The following is a 13162-nucleotide window of genomic DNA, read 5'->3' on the forward strand; positions in this document are numbered from 1 at the left end:
CTTGGCTCTTTGCTACCAAAATGTGCTGCTTATCCCCCCCAAGGTCTCCGGCACACTAGTGCATTTGGGTCCGTGTGTTGTACGTGTTAACATACAGAAAGCACACGTGCCCATATACACCCTGCCATTATCTCACGTGGACCATCGCACGTCCTATTCTTCTCCATGTCACCGACCAAAATTAGGACACGTGCACGTGACAGCGCAGGCCGTTCGTGCATCGGACAGCACATGCGCCTTACACCCAAACTTCTTGGGCGCAACTTGCATCAGACACCCATGAACACCCGGCCTTAGGCCGAATTCGTACGACAGTATGCGGGTTGCACAACTCACATTGGACAGCAGATGGCCCTGTATACGTACTACCTGACCTGCGTAGGCAACGGATATTGTACGTCCTAGTCACATTCACGATCCGGACGAGATTGGACATGCCGCGATTCTTTCCACACGAACCATCTGTCCGTGTAAAATGAGCGCTCGTGTGTACAGCCTCATATGCTACAATGGGTCCGTGTGCTGTCCGTGACATGTACTAACCGCACACGGAACAAAAACACGGCTATTTGAATAAGGCCTGAGCAGTAAGCGCCGTTTGTAGTCATTCGCAAAGCTTCTTACCGTGTGTGATCCAGCAGACGGCCATTCACCTCACAACGCTGCCCCAAATCTGAAATCAAGAGCAAAAGGTCAGAAGAGCTTGCACTTAAAAATCCTGGAGGATACAGCAGAGGCGACTATAGAGATGTAGCATGATTTTTTTGGTCCGAAAACCGTACAGAAACATAGTCCGTGGGCGAGTCGTCTTACCATAAGCCTACAAGTAAATCCACTCCCTTATCTTATCGAGTTCTCAATGACAAACTCCGCTCTACTACATCTGTGCGTATATAAATAGCTTAAGCCCAGGCCTGACCTGACATGCTAAAATCCCTGATCTATCCTTGAATACTCTATTCAGCCATCACTTGGTTACATCTGCTCCCGACTGACAACCAAGATGGGCGTCATAGGTCCCATAAGAGTGGTCATAGGTGTATCGAGGTGAACAGGTGCCAAGCCCTCCTATGCCAAGACAGGTATGACCTAGCATCGTGAGGGGGCAGTTTGGTTTTGGTGGCGCTGCACTCCTCTCCACCGATGCCCCTACTTGTATTAGTTTACTCTTTCCATTATATCACGGAGATCAGTATGCCATATGTGGCAGTCACAGGGATGCCAAGGGGCAAGGTGATCCAACGCCAGACCCTCCAATTTCTTGACAGGTGTGAACTAGCATCATGAGGGGCCACAACTCTAGTCTACGGATGCCCCTTGCTATACCTGGACATCAGGGGGCCATTTCACATGTGGGTGTACACTCTGTACCCAGCGATTATGTAACACGTACTAAAGTTATCTGAAGGACGGGTTACACGGAAGCACCCGCTGACTCACCAGGGCAGGTCTCTGCAGGGGGGACAAATAGTTTCCAAGTACAAATAACAGACGGTATTGTTGGCAGTGTCCACTGCACTGATGTCATCGGTGCAGCAATTATATGCTTAGAATAGTCACTCACTCCCTGCCTACCTATAACCTACAGCTCTCCGGACACACCTGACTAGAGCCACATACTGTCTGACCAACAACCCTACCGCTCGCTAATCAGACACCCGAGAGGAAATTATGACCTCTTTGTAACCACAGATGCAATAGACTACTGTAGGATCGGCCCTATAAGTTCCCCCCCCCCCCACCCCCCGCCTTGGCCTATAAGAGGCTCTCGGAGGCTCCTTGTGTGTAGTGACCTCTTCTTTGGCCGCCTGCACACAAGCGGAAATTCCGCGCGGGATTTCCACTGCTGGAAGCCTGCATAGGATTGCGTTGACAAACGCAATCCTATGCAGACGGCCGCGCGAAATATCGCGCGGCAAACAAATCGCAGCATGCTCTATTTCTGTGCGGGGCTCTCAGGGCCCCGCACAGAAATGTCACTCACCCGCCGCCGGCTCCGGTCTGCGCATGCGCCAGCTGCCCGGCAAGCCAGCACATCAAACAGCCGGAGCCGGCGGGCGAGTACGTGCTGGTCCCTGCAGGCGCTCGGGTCAGCTCCCGCGGCGAGAATTCTCGCTGCCGGATCCGACCCACCCGTCTGCAGGCGGCCTTCCGCTTGTGTATAGCTTGTTGACCACTAGATGCCTCTACGATGCAGAGAAGAGATGTCACCCCGTTACCAGAGTCTGAGAGGGGCGCATTATTGGGAAGGCAGAAGCTGGATGGTCGTATCGATGAATTGTCCCCCACCGGCCATATTGTCCCGACTGTTAGGGGGTGTTGGGACCAGTGGATGTGTGAGGGCACACAAGGTGACCGGGCTCAGGACGCCCCCTACAGACCACCAGTAGAGAGGAGCGTCTGACCAGACTGTTAGGAGGTGTTGGGACCAGTGGATGTGTGAGGGCACACAAGGTGACCGGGCTCAGGACGCCCCCTACAGACCACCAGTAGAGAGGGGCGTCTGACCAGAATGTTAGGGGGTGTTGGGACCAGTGGATAGGGGCACACAAGGTGACCGGGCTCAGGACGCCCCCTACAGACCACCAGTAGAGAGGGGCGTCTGACCAGAATGTTAGGGGGTGTTGGGACCAGTGGATAGGGGCACACAAGGTGACCGGGCTAAGGACACCCCCTACAGACTACCAGTAGAGAGGAGCGTCTGACCAGACTGTTAGGTGGCATTGAGACCAGTGAATGTGTGAGGGCACACAACACCACCTAACAGTCTGGTCAGACGCTCCTCTCTACTGATGGTCTGTAGGAGGCGTCCTGAGCCCGGTCACCTTGTGTGCCCCCATACATCCACTGGTCCCAACACCCCCTAACAGTCTGGTCAGATGCTCCTCTCTACTGGTGGTCTGTAGGGGGTCCTGAGCCCGGTCACCTTGTGTACCCTCACACATCCACTGGTCCCAACACCTCCTAACAATCTGGTCAGATGCTCCTCTCTACTGGTGGTCTGTAGGGGGTCCTGAGCCCGGTCACCTTGTGTACCCTTACACATCCACTGGTCCCAACACCTCCTAACAATCTGGTCAGACGCTCCTCTCTACTGGTGGTCTGTAGGGGGCATCCTGAGCCCAGTCGCCTTGTGTGCCCTCACACATCCACTGGTCCCAAAACCACCTAGCAGTCTGGTCAGATGCTCCTCTCTGGTGGTAGTCTGTCAGGGAGTCCTGAGCCCGTTCACCTTGTGTGCCCTCACACAAACTGGTTCCAAGGTGACTGGGCTCAGGACCCCCAGTAGAGAGTATTGGTCCTGAGCCCGGTCACCTTGTGTACCCTCACACATCCACTGGTCCCAACACCTCCTAACAATCTGGTCAGACGCTCCTCTCTACTGGTGGTCTGTAGGGGGCATCCTGAGCCCAGTCGCCTTGTGTGCCCTCACACATCCACTGGTCCCAAAACCACCTAGCAGTCTGGTCAGATGCTCCTCTCTGGTGGTAGTCTGTCAGGGAGTCCTGAGCCCGTTCACCTTGTGTGCCCTCACACAAACTGGTTCCAAGGTGACTGGGCTCAGGACCCCCAGTAGAGAGTATTGGTCCTGAGCCCGGTCACCTTGTGTACCCTCACACATCCACTGGTCCCAACACCTCCTAACAATCTGGTCAGACGCTCCTCTCTACTGGTGGTCTGTAGGGGGCATCCTGAGCCCAGTCGCCTTGTGTGCCCTCACACATCCACTGGTCCCAAAACCACCTAGCAGTCTGGTCAGATGCTCCTCTCTGGTGGTAGTCTGTCAGGGAGTCCTGAGCCCGTTCACCTTGTGTGCCCTCACACAAACTGGTTCCAAGGTGACTGGGCTCAGGACCCCCAGTAGAGAGTATTGTCTGACCAGACTGTTAGGAGGTGTTGGGACCAGCGGATGTGTGAGGGCACACAAGGTGACCGGGCTCAGGACGCCCCCTACAGACCACCAGTAGAGAGGAGCATCTGATCATCTGACAAGCACCAGCAGCTCCAACTGTTTTGTTTTCCACCATCCAGAGACAGGGGGTGCCATTGTTACACCCCGGTGTCTGCTGGAACCCTTTTCAGGCGCTTGGCTGAAGGACATTTGGTCTCCTGGCCCCCATTACATGTTCTGCCTTTGACACCTATTATTGCCTTCGTTTGCAGTAGTGTTATGAATGATGAAACTGGACGCTATGGAGGGTAACCGTGTTGTCTTCAGCGAGGAATCCAGGTTTAGTTTGGGCACTGATGACGGCCATGTGCCTGTCTGGAGACCTAAGGGTGAGAGCCTTCATCCCGCCTTTGCTATGGAGCAGCACACTGCTCCCCTGCTGGTGTGATGGTCTGGAAGCCCATCGCATACGACAGTCGGTCCCCCCTAGTAGCGGTACGAGGGACAATGACAGCTCAGCGATATGTTCAGGACGTCCTGCAGCCACATGTGTTCCTCTCATGGAGGCTTCCAGCAGGATAATGCTCGGCCGGCCGCACACACAAGGGGGTCACGGGAGCCACAACAACATTGTCACACTAATGTGGCTGCCCGGTCACCAGATGTATCACCAATAGAACATGTATGGCACCATCTGAGACGTCAATGTCCACAGCCTACGAGTTTACATAATCTACAGACTCAGTTACAGCAAATGTGGAGAGATATACACCGCAGGATACTATATAGAACCTGTATGCCTCCATGCCTGCCGTATCACATCTTGTATCCAAGCTGGAGGCTGAATCACAGGGTACTAGAGCCTCCATGCCCGCCTGTATTGCATTTGGTATCCAAGCTAGAGGCGGTTCAACAGGGTAATAGAGCCCCCATGCCTGCCTGTATCACATCTTGTATCCAAGCTAGAGGTGGCCCAACAGGTTGCTACTGTCTCCATGCCCTCCCATATCACATCTTGTATCCAAGCTAGAGGCGGTACAACAGGGTACTAGAGCCTCCATGCCCACCTGTATCACATCTTGTAACCAAGCTAGAGGCGGTACAACAGGGTACTAGAGCCTCCATGCCCGCCCATATGACATATAGTGTTCGGTTACTGGGTGACAGCGCTTTAACAGAACCCCTTATTAAAATAATAAAATGAACTATAGTTCCCGCTCCGCAGCCGCCCGGATCCAGCGCTGCAGCCCCATTGTTGTCCCTGTGATGGTTGTAACAGATGTCACGGGAAATCAAGTTACCACCGCAGCCAATGAGAGGCGGCAGCATCACCGTTCATTCTCCTGGCATTGGGGTTCATATCCCAAGTGCTGTGATGCCAGGAGCGTGCCAACAAGAGGCTGCAGATGAGGCCACAAGAAACTGCCGAAACTGAAGCGGAGCTGCAGCGCTGGCTCCCGGCGGCCGCGGAGGGGTTAGTATAGTCCACTTTATTATTTTAATACAGGGGGTCCTATTAAGGCTGGGCTGTCCAGCAACCAGACAACCCCTTTAATTAAAGTCTCTTCGGGACGTCACTAGCAAGACGCTACATTTCTGCGTATAACAAGTCACCCATTTTCCCATACTCGCCGCGAGCGGACTGTTCTTTATCACAGTTTTCAAACACACAGTCATACGAAATAGACCCATGCGAAGCCGCGCAATTCTAGTACAGTATAGAATTTAATCCTCTGCCAACCAGTTCTGTGTTGTGCAGCCATCTCCACGGCGATATATCCGACGCACGCCAGCGGTTTTGATGGTGGGAATGAGATACGGCAACAATAGGGCACGGGGTGGCGGTGGCTCTCACGGGTACTGTTACAGGGCAGGCGTGGGGTACGGTTACTTTTAAAGGTGAACTCCTGCATACTATTTATCCGCCACGTGTTCCGCCTTATTCTTAGCCTTGGCACGCACTGATCCTGCCCGCGCCACGACAGGATTATGTAATGCGATAATTTTAGATGCACATGAATTAATGACTCTGTTATAATCTGCTGCAACTGGATGTAATAATCAGTCCCTACGCCATTTCACATTCAGGTCCTGGAAAAGCTGGGTGACAGGCAATATGGCCGCTACTACAGCTCTAGAGGGTTAACATGCTTTTCCAGACTCCTGAATCCACCCTGTTATGGGAGCAGCGAATATACTGGATCATTGTAGAATAAGATCAACTTTCCATTCAGGAACCTTGAAGAGCTGGGTGACAGATCATAAGACAATGGAAATGGCAGCATAGGAAGATTGACAATAGTTATTCAGGACTCTGGAAAAGCTGACTAATAATCCCCTGTCAGTTGTACAATGGCCGATATCAAACAGGCCTCATTTAGTAGGAAGACTGTCCTGTTGCCCATAGCAACCAATCACAGCACCGCTTTCATTTTTACCTCAGCAATATAAGAAATAGCAACCAATCACAGCACAGCTTCCATTTCTGAAACCGCTGAGATAAACTGGAAGCTGCGCTGTGATTGGCTGCCATTTCTTACACTGCTGAGGTAAAACGAAAGCTGTGTTCTGATTGGTTGCTATGGGCAACAGGCCAGTCTTATTACTGTTAGCCATTAATGATAAACAAGGCCCATTTTAACATCACATACAGTATTTGCATCCGTATCTGCATATCTCTGGGTCAGTGCCAGGGTAAGCAGAACCCGGGCACCAGGCCTGAAGATTTCACAGAGTTATTAGTCTTTCGCTGGCTCAGAGCAGTGTCACACTCAGCCATCGTCTGCTGCCATCATTTGTACACGGCTGGTTGTACTGGTCATGATGATATCATCCCGAGCCTTGTCATAAGCCGACTGTCAGGCTGATGTCATCATTCGCTCTCTGGGTCAGTAACATCAGCCGTCACCTAGGAACACGGCGCTCGCTGCGGTTTAATGGCTTTGGCGCAGCACACAGCACCCCACGCGACAGGCTTGGATACGCCAGCTCAGCACACAGCACCCCACGCGACAGGCTTGGATACGCCAGCTCAGCACACAGCACCCCACGCGACAGGCTTGGATACGCCAGCTCAGCACACAGCACCCCACGCGACAGGCTTGGATACGCCAGCTCAGCACACAGCACCCCACGCGACAGGCTTGGATACGCCAGCTCAGCACACAGCACCCCACGCGACAGGCTTGGATACGCCAGCTCAGCACACAGCACCCCACGCGACAGGCTTGGATACGCCAGCTCAGCACACAGCACCCCACGCGACAGGCTTGGATACGCCAGCTCAGCACACAGCACCCCACGCGACAGGCTTGGATACGCCAGCTCAGCACACAGCACCACACGCGACAGGCTTGGATACGCCAGCTCGGCACACAGCATCCCATGCGACAGGCTTAGATACGCTAGATATGCCAGCTCAGCACACAGCATCACACACAATAGGATTAAGTGCCCTTTTACATAGAACCATTATCGTTCAAAGAAAAAATTTGGATTGTGCGGATCTGAAGACGATTGTACAGTGTAAACACGGCCAATGATTCAGGGACAAACAAGAATTTGCTGTTCGTTGTTTATTTTATACATAAGGCGCTGCGGAATAAGTTGGCGCTATACAAATAAAGATTATAACTATACAGGCATAAAAACAATTGTTCGCTCATTCGCACATCATGTGTGAACAGCGACCAGTTAGTCCTTCCCATTCGCTGGTACAGTAAACGCAAGCGACTGAATTTACGAGCGAACAAGCCAACTCCCATAATCCTTCGCACGGCGTAAGCGTACCCTTATGCTGCGCTTATGCGGAAAGATGATCGTTCAGAAAATTGTTCAAACAAGCCAAACCGAACAATAATAGTCCAGTTTCCGCGCGGGCCAATGACTGGACGACGAACAAGAATCGTCCGGTTCTTGTTTGTTATTTACCTTCAGCCGGCTGAAAAAGCAGCGCCGCCGCGTGCAGCTTAGCCGCTGAACGATTCTCAACAAGAAACATGCAGTCTGAACGGGCTGCCCGAGCACGGACGGCACCGGATCGTCTGCGTGTGCAAACCAGAAGCGCGAGATTCTCGCTCCGTGTAAAAGGGGCATTAGATACAGAGGCTCAGCAGACATCACCACTCATGGCAAGCTTAGATACAGTGACTAAGTAAACCGTATCGAACGTTATTGGATTAGATACATCAGTTAGGGCTCCTGCTCACGGGCGGAAATTTGCTGCAGAATCCACGGCGGGCGTCCGCACTGCAGAAAATACCGCCATAGCATGCAATGGAAAAAAAAAAAAATTTGATTCTTCCTGCACACTTGCGGAAACCAATTGCGGTTTTCACAAGTGGAGGGAAAAAAAAAAAAATCATTGCAGAATGCTCCATTTTTCTGTGGATTTTGCGCAGCCGGCTTTCTTTGAAGATAATGGAAGCCGTCCGATCTACAGCCCCTCCAGAATTTACATTGCGGAATGGTAGCAGGTTCTGCGTCATCGCTAGGCGATAGGAAAGGCAGTTTAAAAAAAAAAAAAAAAAAAAAAAAATCTGCAGGTGTGAAAGCAGCCTAGATGTATAGGTTAAGCTTACATTGGCGCAGCTAGGGACAAGCTTCCATACTGTGGCACAGAAGACCACATTACTCTTGGCAAGCTGCGATGCAGCAGCTCAGGAGACCGTATCACACATAAGCTTAGATACAACCGCTGGTTCTTATTGGTGCTTCTCCCAGTACAGGTTGATATCCGTCCCAGCAGGAAGTGTCTGTAAATCCGCACAACCCAATACAAAACGAGCCAAGAGCCGTACACGACACCCAGCGGGCGCGAACACGCCAGACCTGACACGACTCACCCCGCACACGCTCCAAGCCAGAATCCTCTGCAGGTTTCCTGAGACTACTTCCTGTAACTAGTCACAATACATCACACATCCAGGTCCGGAGGAATCCCCAGATCCCCAGGATCTCACCAGGAGTGAACATAATCCGACCGTGGGCCGAAACCCGCTGCTGCAAACAGGCTGCACCTTACCTGTCTCATTATCAACAAGTGGCACCAGCAGCCTCCAAGCACTACTTATCCCAAGTCTTCACCCAGCACCTCTCTTATACCCGTGGCCACCGTGAGTCACCAAGTTGGTGGCATGGACCAGGGTGTTGGGAGCAGCTCTACGCACCATTTTACTTTTATGGCTTTATAAACGTATAATTGATCCATTTCAGAACCGTGTAATTATAATGAACTTTCTATTTTATTACGGCCCCATGAAACCTTAGGAGGGGCTCACAGGTTCAGGCGGAGGGTATCCGGAAGTTACACGGCTACCTATTAAAAAATTAGCAAAGTTGATTTGCAGTTATATCTAACAAGGGGGCGGAGCATGACAAAATTCCAGTGTCATGCCCCACCCCTTTAAACATAATACATCAGATTTGCCGGGAGAGTTCCTTTAAAGCCGTTATTTGATATACTTCAGTCACATCCAGAGCTACTTTCTAAAGTCTGCTGGTCACTCTTAGAGTCTGAAGTGCGACCCAAAAACTTATGGGGAAATTTACACCGCTCGGCTTCGTATGATTTCCCCTGGCGCATGCTGGGCTTAAAACATGAAGAGGCGCATGCGCATCCCGGAAGCTTCACGCGCCTTCTCAGAAATGTACGCCATGTCCGACCTGCCGTACCCTTTAGGAGATTGTGCGTTATCCCACAGGGTAACGGGAATCGATTTCACTGGCGGCCCTAGAAAGCCACCAGCCACAGGGCCACGTGCCACAGGGAATTTTCGTGACATCACATCCTAATTGCTTTGTGGTGCAATGGATAAACCAGCAAAGAAAAACAGACACGCCTCTGAGAATATTTGTGTCTGATCAGAGTCGCCGCGCAAATTAGAGGTCAGGCACAGAACGGAATGTATGTAACCCTATAGTATAGGACACGTAGCCATGTCCCACTGCGGCAGCAGATTCCAGAAGGTTGGGTGACAACGCAAGACTGGAAATCTACAGTGAAAAGCTCCATCTTGCCATCTCCCGTAAGAAGCAATTAGAGGCGGCCAAGGATGTAGCAAGAGTTCTGCTTCCCGGATTGCTCTGGCTTACAGGCAACGCATTGTTCTCAGTTGGTGGGGGATGCAAAGCATTAGCCATCATCTTATAACACAGGTGGGTCAGGCTTGCGCTCGACTGCCCTTTGTGCCCTGCGCCAATTTTTTTTCTGCTGCATCCAAATAGAAAGAAAAAAAAATAAGGGGGGGGTGGGGTTCACTTTTTTAATGGCTTGTTGCACGGCTGTCTTTGTGCCCATGTTCCTTCAGCTGGGTGAAGCGGCTCCTACGACTAAACGGGGCGGCCATCACCAGTTGTCAGAGCAAATGGACTTGCCACCCTACCCACATGACATCTATATGCCCCAATAAGGGCTCTGCATACAACAAACCCTTTAATGCAAGACTGTGCTCACTAGAGGCACCAACTATAACGATTGGCAATGGACGCCCACAGATGGCATCTTCCGACACGTCTCCTTGACAGACTGAGAAAGTGACCCTCTGGTTCAGGGTTTAAGGTCCCAATTACAATCTTCAGACTACCTAATCCTCACAGTGCATTGGGAGTGTTGAACTGCCAATGCACTATACCTTTACTCTGATTGGCCAACGTAGCTCACGTGATCAGCAATCAGGTGGCATTAACTAGATAGAAAATAGCAGTGGCCATCTTGGACAGCCAAAAACTGGGACCAGAACCAGCAGATCAGATGGACAGCAGAGAAGAACAAGAGCAGCGAGTACACCACCACCCCCGCCCCCTCCAGTCCTGGGACAAAATTTTGTCCCGAAACTGAAGGTTCCTTTTAAAGGGCACTTTCCCTTTAACAACAATCATTGGCAACTCCGAAACATTACAGTGCTGTTATAACTTGCTCCTTCCACTTCAGGCTTTGATGTGTGACCTCATCGCTCCGGTGCGTTACAGAACATGCTGCGATCCGTTGGGGCCCGCTTCTCGTGACATAATCCCTTCGCCTTAATCCTTGATTTAAGACGCTGCCGTCTTCAGCCTCTATACTCCGGACCACTGTCCCCAGTGAACAGCTCCCTAGGGCGTCTGTGCGGTATATAGTATATATATTACATATACACGCACACCAGGTCCAGAGGATCCCAGTAAAGCAATGGCTCTTAAAGGGGATGTCTCAAATCAACCCATGTCCATATGCTCTATTAGGATACAGGAATGTCACAGCAGGAGCCAGTAGGGAGAGCAGCACCCATTCTGGAAGACTCAAGTTGTGCTTTTATGGCCGCCATGTAGTACTACATTTGTCCTGCAGGAGTGCTGTAGGAAAATGCCCATCTAGCCCTGGCCAAAAAAAAAAGAGAAAATCAGCTGTTTGGATCAATCAGTGACCAAATTCTAAAAAGGGCTGTCTCCAAGAAAAAAAAAAAAAAAAAAAAAAAGACCGTAAGCAAGGTCCGGTTCACATCCACGTCGCCGAATACCATTAACAAACAAGCCAAAGTAACCCCGAACACAAAACGATTTAGTCCTGTAAAATGCCGCGCGGCCGCTTCTATTTATGTCGCCAAGTATCTACGCCGTTCGCAGGATTACTCAAGGTGAACAGTATAACAATACTAGATTACATTTCACATCCAACAGCGATCTTTGGTATATTCTACGCTGGCAATGACCTTATCGGATACCGGAGATGGAAATATGGCCGCCGCAAGAGAAGTCAACGCTTTACAGTCAGAGATAAGCCGTATACAATACAAATACCTAAGACTAAAACAAGACATTCAACTTCTGCAGAGGTCATCACCCAAGCCTTCCCTTCCCTATAGCAACCCTATCAGTTGTCACCCAGCGCCAGACGCGGGAACCGCCCAACAGCAAGGACCCCCTCCGTGACCCTCACATACCCCAACGGGATATATGGAAAGGTTGTCTTGAGGAAGGCGACTCCATGACCTGCCCAAATCACGCTCTCTCGTCACCTGCAGCTGCACATACGCCTCCACCTATATGAGCGGAGATTATAATTAGCTCCATAGGTGGTGACATCAATTATTTTTATTGGTACAATAAAGTCATTTCCTGCTTATATAATAGCAGATAAGATTACCGAACATTCCAGGAGGCACCGTCACCCACATATCTCACACGTCACCCACATATCTCACACGTGCCCCCGATAATCCGCGTTCTGGGGTGACAACACGGCCGCGAGTACAGAGGTAAACGATAATCGTTCTGTGTAAAAGGTCCCCTAACCCTATCTTAATGTGAAGCCATACTGTCCCCTAAAGAGCATTTACTAGTCAGGGCTCTGGAAAAGCCGAGTACCAACCACTGTGGGCGCAGCGTTGGCGGTCTTACTAGTGATGACCCAGGAGGATATCAGTATTCGGGAATCAGAAGAAGTACTAGACAGACTCGGCACATATGGGAAGGATGATAACTCCCGTATGCTGCATCATTCCGAGCGCGGCAAACAAGTGTAAACATTCTGTCAGCACCAGACAACAGGGTGGCACCTTACCAGCAGCAGAGCTGCCATCCATCTGGGGGCAGACCTATAATATCCGTATACAGAGGTGGAGTAACTCATATGGGTCATTAGTTATATGTGAGCCAGGGGGACAGCTCCTAGGGTCAGCATAGAGGGTACCAGTATGCCCCTGGGGTTTGATTTCCTAGCTGGTTGTGGCATTGACCCATTTGGCACTAGATGCGTGCTGCCCATAAAGGTCAATGACACGCCCAGTGGATATTGCCACTTCCCTAGAAGCAGACGTGTGTCTATAGGGTTATGTACAGGGGGGCACATAATTCCCAGCCCACCAGAGGAACTCTACCTAGATGTGAGGTCATACTAGTCCAACTCTGAAATGTGCCAATTTATACAAGAGACGGATCCCCAAATGAGGAAGCGTAACCCTGCACTTACATCTACACGCTATATAATTAGAGCACGGGGTATATAAGGTATGTTTAGCACATGACGCATACATGATAGAGGCCAGCAGGCGCTGCCAACATTGGCGCGGAGACGCTTCCTTGTATTTATCATTGGAGTTAGTGGGAAAAAACAAAATATATGGGATCTGTTATGAGCAGAAGATATCATATATACGGGCAGGTTATATATTATAGGCGGCGCTCCCACTCGGCGTCTTCTGCGCCATTTTTAAAAACAACAGGTATTGTTAACGACCACGGGCAGTTTTTTACTACTAAAAATACAGATTTTTTTTAAAAAAACGCATTTTT

At 50.7% G+C, this 13162-nt stretch overlaps 1 protein-coding gene across 5 annotated transcripts in view; it reads right to left on the minus strand.

Moving 5' to 3' along the window:
- Positions 1–13162, minus strand: part of CCDC120 (coiled-coil domain containing 120) — a 30055-nt gene that overhangs the window by 15645 nt on the left and 1248 nt on the right. For 3 of the 5 annotated variants that reach the window (XM_066580444.1, XM_066580443.1, XM_066580445.1), the window contains exon 2: positions 625–673. The exons of 1 other annotated variant lie outside the window; for it this stretch is intronic. The gene's annotated coding sequence lies outside the window, so the exon portion shown is untranslated. Of the gene's footprint in view, positions 1–624; positions 674–11811; positions 11914–13162 lie in introns of those variants that run through there. One more of the 5 variants, XM_066580446.1, reaches the window with a different exon arrangement.

This window comes from Eleutherodactylus coqui, chromosome 10, assembly GCF_035609145.1.
Source record: "Eleutherodactylus coqui strain aEleCoq1 chromosome 10, aEleCoq1.hap1, whole genome shotgun sequence".
Lineage (NCBI taxonomy): Eukaryota > Metazoa > Chordata > Amphibia > Anura > Eleutherodactylidae > Eleutherodactylus > Eleutherodactylus coqui.